A 9,288-nucleotide genomic window follows, 5' to 3' on the forward strand; every position below is an offset into this window, starting at 1 on the left:
TGATCAGTCCATATAGATTAAATACAGATATGACATGAAACAGAACTCATTGGCTTATACCAGCATTCTACATATACATTTCAGCTATTGCTATGAGCAATAGCATCCAATAACTATCAATAAATAATATAAGTTAATGTCCCTATGTGGCATGAAAAAACATCTGGGAAAAAGAAATATGGTAAGCCCTTTTCAGAGATACTTCAGATTCCAGAAAACTAGTTGCAACTTCAGTTTTTTGGGGGGTTTTGTTTGTTTGTTTGTTTTGTTTTTAATAACTGCGAAGGTTTAAGTTCTTGATTATTGTAGTAGAATTCCAGCATAAATATAGCAAAATTGGTAATAACTCAAATGGCTAAAACTCTCAGAATCAATATAACAACAAAACAAGAATAAAGCTCACCAAAAAAAGAGAAACAGAAATCAATACAAATCCTGTTGGGCTAAACAAATCCCTCAACAGCGCTGAAAAAAACATAATGCCAGACTAAACCAGCTGTTGCAGGGTGAATGTAAAACATACTAATTTCTCCAAGTATAAAAATACATTTGTCACCCCTGTCTTATGAATAATGTAATTTGGGACCAATATAATGTTTCTATTTGGAAGACTCAAACTAAAAATTAAGCAAAAGTTTGTGTTTTGTGGATTTTCTTTAAAATTCTCAAACCAGGGATGAGTAATCTCTTAAATAGTGAGTAAAAAAGAATGAAATCTTTTGTAATGTTTAATAAATATGTTGAATAACAGAACATTGCCAAATTGCCATGAAAATACACACAGAGTTGTTATAAATAAATAAATTATTTCACAGATTATATAGTAAGAAGTATATATTTTTAAAGGATAGATGGTATATTATATACCTTGCATATGAGAGTCTAGGAGAACCTCTGAGGCCAGAGGAAGTCGTTGTCCCTTTTTATGACCAAAAAAGATGAATTAGAGACATAGAAATACTTGAAGCAGTTAGTGAGAAAGAGGAAGATAACCCAGGAAGAAAGTTATTATTCTAGGGAAAAAAAGGCAGGGGGATAACTAGCCATGCTTCCATATTGGACCTGTTGCTTTTTAGGATCAATGGATAAAAATCCCTCATTTTTGAAGGGAGACAGAGAAATACTTTAGATTACTAAATTTACCTGGTAAAGATTGAGATTTGCCAAGCATCAAGTCATACATGCTCCACAAAAGACTTGATGAATTGCAGTTTTATCTCAGGCTTACAGACTGACACCACGAGCCCCTCCTCTACTAGGACCACATATCTAAGACACAGCTGAGCAGCCCGATTTTTTTATCATCGAATCACAACTCCCAGCCATGCTTTGTAACAGACGCTTCCCAGCAGCAGCCTAATGCAAACAGACTATTGCAAAGGAGAATCCAAGACCCATTTGAAAAAAATCTAACAGGAAAATAATTAAGCTAGGCCACGGACCTCATAAGGCTTGGGAAAAATCACTGAACTTTCAAAAAGAGTTTACCAGCCAGGGTGAGTAAGGTCTGACCACAGAGGTCCAAAAGAGAAAGTCTGTTAAACCCCAAATCTACAAGATTATGGGTTTACAAATCAGCCTTAATGAGTTTGGAGGTAGAGTAAGGACAACTCAAGGAGCCAAAGAAACTGGGAGATATACTAAGCCAAAGTCACGGTCAGAGGCCATGCTGAGGAGCAGAAGACCCAAGAACCTCAATAGCCAACAAGCCAGCAGACAGAACACAAACCACAGTGAAGATATGGCTGTGTAAAAAGCGCCCCCATGACCTAATGTTACTTAGCCAGATATGTACCTATTCTTGAAGCAAGAAACAGCTACAACTGGGAGGAAAAACAAAAAACAAAAAAGGAATCAAAATGCAATTATTTTGTTTCTTATAAAAAGGAGTTAAGCTATGACATTTTCATGTTATTTTATTTATTCAAAGCCAATTTATTCATAGCCAATTCAAAGACTACCAAGAAAACCACTACAATATCTGACCACAGAATAAAATTACAGTTAGCTAATGCAACACTGCCCACACAAATTATCTCTAATTGGTTGACATAAATATGATTGAATTGGTGATAGTGCCGAATTAATGTTGTAAAATGAAGAACAGCACGAAATAAAGAATAAATCACAAAAAAAAAAAAGGTACCTGTAACTGAATGACACACTGAGTCAGTGAGAAAAAAATTCATGCCACAGAGGGCAAAATGTCAGTTGAGGTCACACATCCCTGTTCAGCTGATCTAGCTTATGTGGTCCTCAGTCCCAGAGGCAACCGACAGTCTCCAGCTGCAGGGCCGGTTGCCTATGTAGAGCTTGACAACTTGGCAGTTGACTAGTCTAGAAAAATCAGACCCCCAGGGAAGGGAATATTTGTTTTTAAAACCTGTGACTGAATTACATGTATAGATTAAAAATGGATAGGAAAAGTACCTGCAAGGCCAACCCCTGCCACAAAGGCGTAGTGGGGAACCTGAGAGCACAGATCCTACAAGAATGATAACGGGAAGACCAGAAAGAGAAGACGTGTTCCAGCACCGCCTCCCTGGTAAGGATGCCAAGCCTGGCCAGCACCACTACCTATCTGTAGCAGATCCTCCTTGTCCTTCGATAGGATAAAGAGCACTGCTTTTGGATTTGCCATTCACAACATTTCTGCTGCAGATTCGATCAAATGTAGAATGTTAGATCTTACTATGTAGTGGGGGTTAAATACATTAGAATTTGTGTTTATCTCTCTGTGTGTACCTGTTTGGGCACTTTCTGCTCTAATTGGTACCATAGTATCAAGTCAGAGTAAATTTGGATGAAACAATGGATCTCTCTCTATGTTGTCATGCTGGTCCAAGTTTAAACTCATACCAAGTCAGTACGCTAGCTCAGGTATAGAGTGAGCCAACTGGCTTACCACAGTCATCTTCAATTTGACAGGAGTTTGTAACATGAGAAAGGATTTTACCATGACTGAGCTGAAGTAATAAATAGGGACCTGTCCCGAAGCTTTTAGTCAGAGAAAACACCTCCAGGTGATTTCCATGAAAAAGTTAACAGGTTTATTAGTTACGCTGCACACCCATTTCCAAGGATGACAATGCAATAAAGAGATACTGGGTAAAGAGGACTAGCAAAATAGTTCCAGTCCTCTGCTCTGAAATTAAATGTGATACCACAGTATGTTAACTGGGTAAAGGGTCAGATTCAATGTCTAACAACCAATGCCTTGCTTGTCAACAGAGTATTTAAGTAGTAGCTCTGCTTCTTTTACTGATTGCAGCTGACATGCAGTGCTTATGTATTCTAGTGATAGCCCAACCTTCCAAATTCCCATCATTCTCATTGTGTCTGCTAGGATTTGTCAGCCCCTTATCCAAATGACTTTTGTAATTATTTGGTTGTTCATTTGGTGAATTTTTGGAGCTGAATTTGTCAAGTTTCTAGATGCTTTTTTTTTTATATTGTAGCTACCAGGCTGCTGTTAATAGCCCTTTGTGAGCAAAGCATCTATATGCTGGGCTGAAAAATAATTATATTTAGTAATACCTTCAGCTGCAGAAGGTCAGTTCTCACCTGGCTCACTGGTAAACCTCCTAAAGCCCAAACTGTCAAAAATACTTACAGACTTTGAGTTCCAAGTAGGGAACATGCTAGCTCTGATTCTCTAAAGGGCCCAAACTCAAGGCACAGTCACCTCCAGTCACCCAGCTAATACATGAATGCGTTTTCAGCATGAGATTGTCATCAGCAGAAAGCTTGTATTTCGTTTATTTTTTGACTAAAATTGTGTCAGAAAGTATAATACTACATCACTTTCAATTTTAAAACACTAGATGTCTTTGTTACACTAAACTATATACCCTCTGCATTTCTTCAACCAGACCTATACCGTAATTCCCAGATATTACCAGTTTCACCACTCCTATGATCGCTCCTATCAGCACAAGTCTGTCAGCCTGAATAGCTGAGGAGCTTAAAAATTTCTTTGGAAATGTGAAGTGGGAGCTGATTCTTTTCTTCCCACTTAATGTCTTGAGTATTTAAAGACAACATCTACTTGTTTGGAAGGAACGGCTTTACAGTGATCAATTTTACATGTAAATAATTTGTTAAATAGATGAAATGCCAGAAAAGAGCCTTTTTAAGTACACAGCATATTTCTTCGGTTTTACTGAAACAATAATTCCTGTTATTGTGTACTAATAAATTTCCAAGCAGTCCTGATGCCGTGTCCTAGTGAAAGAGGAGCTGGTAGCCTCTGTTTCACTTTAGAATAGAGAATTGCTGTAATTTATTTAACTAAATTTACTCTAGCAGGAAAAGAACAAGACCTAGCCAGCAATCAAACTATGGATTGGAATAGTGTTCAATTCCATATTCCAAGAAACATTTGGTATAATTTGGTGCTGATTAAGTTCCCTTAAACAAAGTCTCCAAACATTTAAGTGCATAAAGATAATTCAGATAAACTAAACAGTGAACAGTATATTGTGCACAATAAACAGAAAGAAAGAAAATTCATTTTGTCTAATATCAGAATTTTATGTCGCTTGGATTCTTCATACTATAGTTCATAAATTCCTTTTAGTCTTCATTTAAAAATATGGATAATCAGGCTATCAAAGTGCGAGGATTTGTACAGGGATGTTTCAGTGCCATCTAGTGGTTTTTCATATTAATAAAAAATGTTCCCTCTCATATGACAGCTTTCATTTTATAATTGTAATCAGAAAACACTTTTTGCTACTGCTATGTACTTAATTTTTCCTCAGTTTTATACATAGTGACGTTGGAAATTACCTTTAAAATACTTCTATTGGCTCTGACTAGGGACATACTATTTCTGTGCAAAAACAGAATAAATATCATGCAGTGTGGGAATACACTAGACTATATTACGTACAAGGAGGAGACATCATACTGTGAGGCTGAGACCGATAATCTAGCCAGGTTAAAACCCATCTTTTGGAAAGGAACACAGCTTCAGTTTGAAGATTTCAAGGGGGGAGATGCATCAGACCTGTTCTGGTGACTAATTGGCATGCTAATCTTCGTCTAATTGATAGTTTGAATGTGTTGGCTGTAGCTTCTAGTCCTTGGGGTTTTTTATGCTTTCATCTCCGAGATTAAAAAGTTTTTTAATACATGGTGTATTCTCCTTGTATTAGCACCTCTGTGCTACAATCAAGTTACCCTTCAGACTTTTCCTTGATAAGTTTAACAAATTGTATTCTTTCTGTCCTTCACAGTAAGGCATTTTTCCAGCACTCAGATAATCTTTGTGGCTTTCTTCTTACACCTTCTCCATTTCTTGCACTGTTAGAAACACCGACATCTGACTTGTAAGCAATATTCTAGTACTGGCTTCATCAGTGCTTATATAAACGTAAAATTGCCTTCCTACTCCTGCACACTGCCTTCCTGAGTAGATTTACAAATTCTTGTTAGTCCTTTTACCTCACGCATCACATTAGAAGTTTGTGTTGACTCACTTGTTCGAGTTGATTTATAAGCACTTTTCAAAGTTGGTGTTTTCAAGGAGACTCTCCTTCCCTCCATACTTATAAACTGCATTTTTTCAGCTATACAACTCTGCATGTGAATATATTAAAACAGTAGCTAATTGCATGGGTTCGTTCTGCTTACCAAACTATCCAAGTTACTCTGTGCAACTTCAGCATCATTATCTATCGTGCTGTCAACCTCTGCGTCATCTGCGTATTTTATCAACAGTGATTTTATATTTAAGTCCAGGTTATGTATAAAACCGTAGCATCACTTTGGTCTGAGTGCCCTTCTTTGGAAGACACAATTGTAAACAGCCTCACTGGATGATTATTTCTCACTGGCATTATCTTTCAAAACCATCAGTTTCAGATTTTAATTCATTGCTTATAGACAAATGTATGTGCTACAGTGCCAGCTATTTTAAATGACCAGTAGTATATTGTGCTAGCTGGATGTCTTCCAGAAGTTAAAGCATATGATACCTACACAGTATGATTACATCTGTAATCTCTCAAAGAGTTAAATCAGGCCTATTTTCTATAAAATCACGCTGACTAGTATTAATTGCATTCCTATCATTTAATTCTTTGTCACTGAAATCCTTTGCCCTTTCCCACTATTTCACCTGGAGCCCAGGTCAGGTTAACAGGCCATTTAACTACAAGTCCTTTTCAAATACTTGTAAGCTTTTCACAACTTTCCTGCTTCTGCAATTTCCCCCACTCCAAAATTCATTTCAAAAGCTGCTTAGCATATGTGAAATGCCTCAGCCGAAGGTGTTTTCCTTATGGACTTTCAGGTGCAAATGATCCAGACTTGATCATTTTAAAAAACCTTATCCCTAGCAGATGCCTGACTTTTCTTCCTTACTTATTAATGAATTCAGTGGAATGAGGGCATCACGCTTCTTTCCAAACACAAAATGGAAACAATATACTGAAGCTCTTTGCCCTTTCTGCATCATTCTAAATAGCGGTAATGTTAATCTACCCTGCAGGGTCCGTTTAAAATTTGGAAGCACTGCCCAGAATCTTAAAGAAAATTCACCTGGAGTCATAAGACTCATAATCTTTCACTCCTCTATAGCTCCTGAGGTAAATCTATAGCCACACCTGCCTGCTATCTAAACATGATAGCAACAGTAAAACCAGTGATATCACATTATCGAAAGAGCCGTTGCTGGTATGATGGACAAACTATAACACCATATTTGATGTTTCTCTCAGAATAGTTTACTCTGTCAGAAAAGGTACGTATAGCTTATAGCTATATACTTACAATACTACAGCTTATAATTATTAAATGAACTGATTTGCATTCTGTTCATATTTGAACACTTTCCAGTCTCACTAAAGCCCAAGGAACTACCCATCAACCACAAATTTGGCCTTCTAAGTCTGTGCCCTAAGCTTTAAACACTTGGCTTTTCATGTAGGTAAGATCCCTTTGCCAAAATCACATTGGAATTCCAAATTAGTGAAACTTCTCAGTTATTTATGTGTTTACATGGAGCTTGACCCTTCCTGTCTCATTAGATCTGACTCTTTCAAAAGAACGGGATACAGAAAAAGAGGAGGCCAGAAAAAAATACTTGATCATTGAACTAAGATGTATTTAGTTCTTTCAGAGCTAGCCCATAAACAGAACTACTATTAATACATTTGTAATATATTGTAATATATTTGTATTATTTATTTATATGAAATAAGTATATATTCTTTATCTTTGAGCAAGGGCAAATATAGATAGTATCAGAGAAAGTTCTGCTGCACACTAAGTTAACTATAGTACATTTTCCTTATTGACACAGCACTAGAATAGGGCTGAGGAATTAAACATAATAATAGAAAGCATCAACTTGGCTAACTTCTTTTAAAAAAATGATGATAATATCCACTTTTGACTCTGAAATAATTCATTAATAGAGACAAAATGAAGGTTCCGATATCAAAAAAAACACCCAAGCCCTTTGTAAATGGACACAATATTTTTATGTATATTCATTATCACATAATTATACTAAGGAGCAACGTTACATTTGGCCTTCCGGAATTTTATTTAAGTAATCCCTATATCATTTGAGGATGTCTATTGGACAGACCTTTTAAAAAAAATTGACTGTTTCATGAGAGAAGTAGAATGACACTGAAGTAATAACTACACCCTAGGAATTAGTAACATTAGCTGTTTAATCCGTACCGTTTTATGTTAAGATCAGAATGCTAATACCTATGAACTTAGAGATTTACTGTGGTTTTACATACCACAGCACATGAGATCAAGACAATCTACTCTCCTTTTCCAAATCACACTTCAAATATTAACAGGTTGCTCATACAAACCAACAGCTGTTCGTTCGTACAAATCCATAGCTGCATAATTCAGCGGGAGTGTAGGTGTGTATTATTGTGCTAGGGGAATGATTACTATTTTGAAATTACTATATACATGTGAGAAAATAGGCAGATAAAGCATGGAAGTCAGTGTACTATTTACAGAAGGCTTAGAGGTAGAAGAACAATCATGTTCTCTTTCTTCCATTAATGTAGAGTTATTACTGTAGTCAACAAGTACATCAGCTAGATTAATTATTCAGAAGAATTCATTAATAATAAAGACATATTGTGTATTGCTGTTGCATTGAGACATGAATTGCACTAGGTGGTAGTATGAACATGTGCCTCATTAGGCAACGGTCTAGGATTAACAGTAATAGTTGTGATACTCATTAAAAAATCCGCAGTGCTTTTTTCTTTACCTAGGAGAAGCTACTAAGCTGAGTGTAGTAGTAAATACTGAAAAATGGAGAGATTTTTTTCAGAAATTAACTTCCCTAAAAGAAAGGTAACCTTGTCTCATATTCATGCCTGTATATCTATAACCAAACACATACGATATATCTATTGCTTCCTAAATACTTACAAGCTAAATACAGAAAGAGACCAAAACATAAATGTGTTCTAGTCCTTTTTTTCTAGTCCCTTAATCCTTTTTTGGCTCCTACAGAAAGATTTTTTCATTCTGAATTTTCTTAATTTGCTCACTTATTTTGGGGATCTTTTCTTTTTCTGTTTGTTTGCCTTACCCATCAGTATCCTCACCACCAGAGTTTTTCTAGGCATCTTTCAGATGCTCATGTTAACAGATTTTTCAAACTTGTCCACCACAGAGCATCACCATCAAGTTCAGAAGAATACTTTATATTTTGAAAATCTATATGATCACCAACATGGTTCAAATTTACCTGGTAGCTCAGTTCCAACACCCCATTGCAACGCTACCTGTTGCGGTTCAGAGACTTTAAAGCAGGTCCCTGGATGCCACCCCACATGCATAGGGGCAGCTAGAATGCTCCACTAGAACTCAGTGCAAGTTTTATAGCACTAGGCACAGACATAATCTTCATACAAAAATTATCACCTCTGAATTTAGAGCATTCATATTTATTTATGGCACCTGGAAGTGAACTGGTGCCTCACGGCACAGACAGATTACATGGCATCACAGAAGAGCTAAAAATCTCATTTCAGTCACCAGCTGGAAACACAGCTGTACGATGGAAGGAGAACAAGAGATGCTCCTGTAGTGAGGCTACAGAGTTACGCCGAGAAGAGTTGAGTGCATCGTTGTGACACTTACACATGAACAAAAGCAGAGGAATGTTTTGCAGGTGATGTGTAGGAAGGGGATAAGTGATGAGAGCAGACACTGAGCTCAAGTTCTAGGACTAGGAGTGGCTTAGTAGGAGGACGCGCGCTGCAGCAGAGGTGAACAAACAAATCAAGGCTG

Source organism: Calonectris borealis, chromosome 7 (assembly GCF_964195595.1).
Source record: "Calonectris borealis chromosome 7, bCalBor7.hap1.2, whole genome shotgun sequence".
NCBI classification, from domain to species: Eukaryota; Metazoa; Chordata; class Aves; order Procellariiformes; family Procellariidae; genus Calonectris; species Calonectris borealis.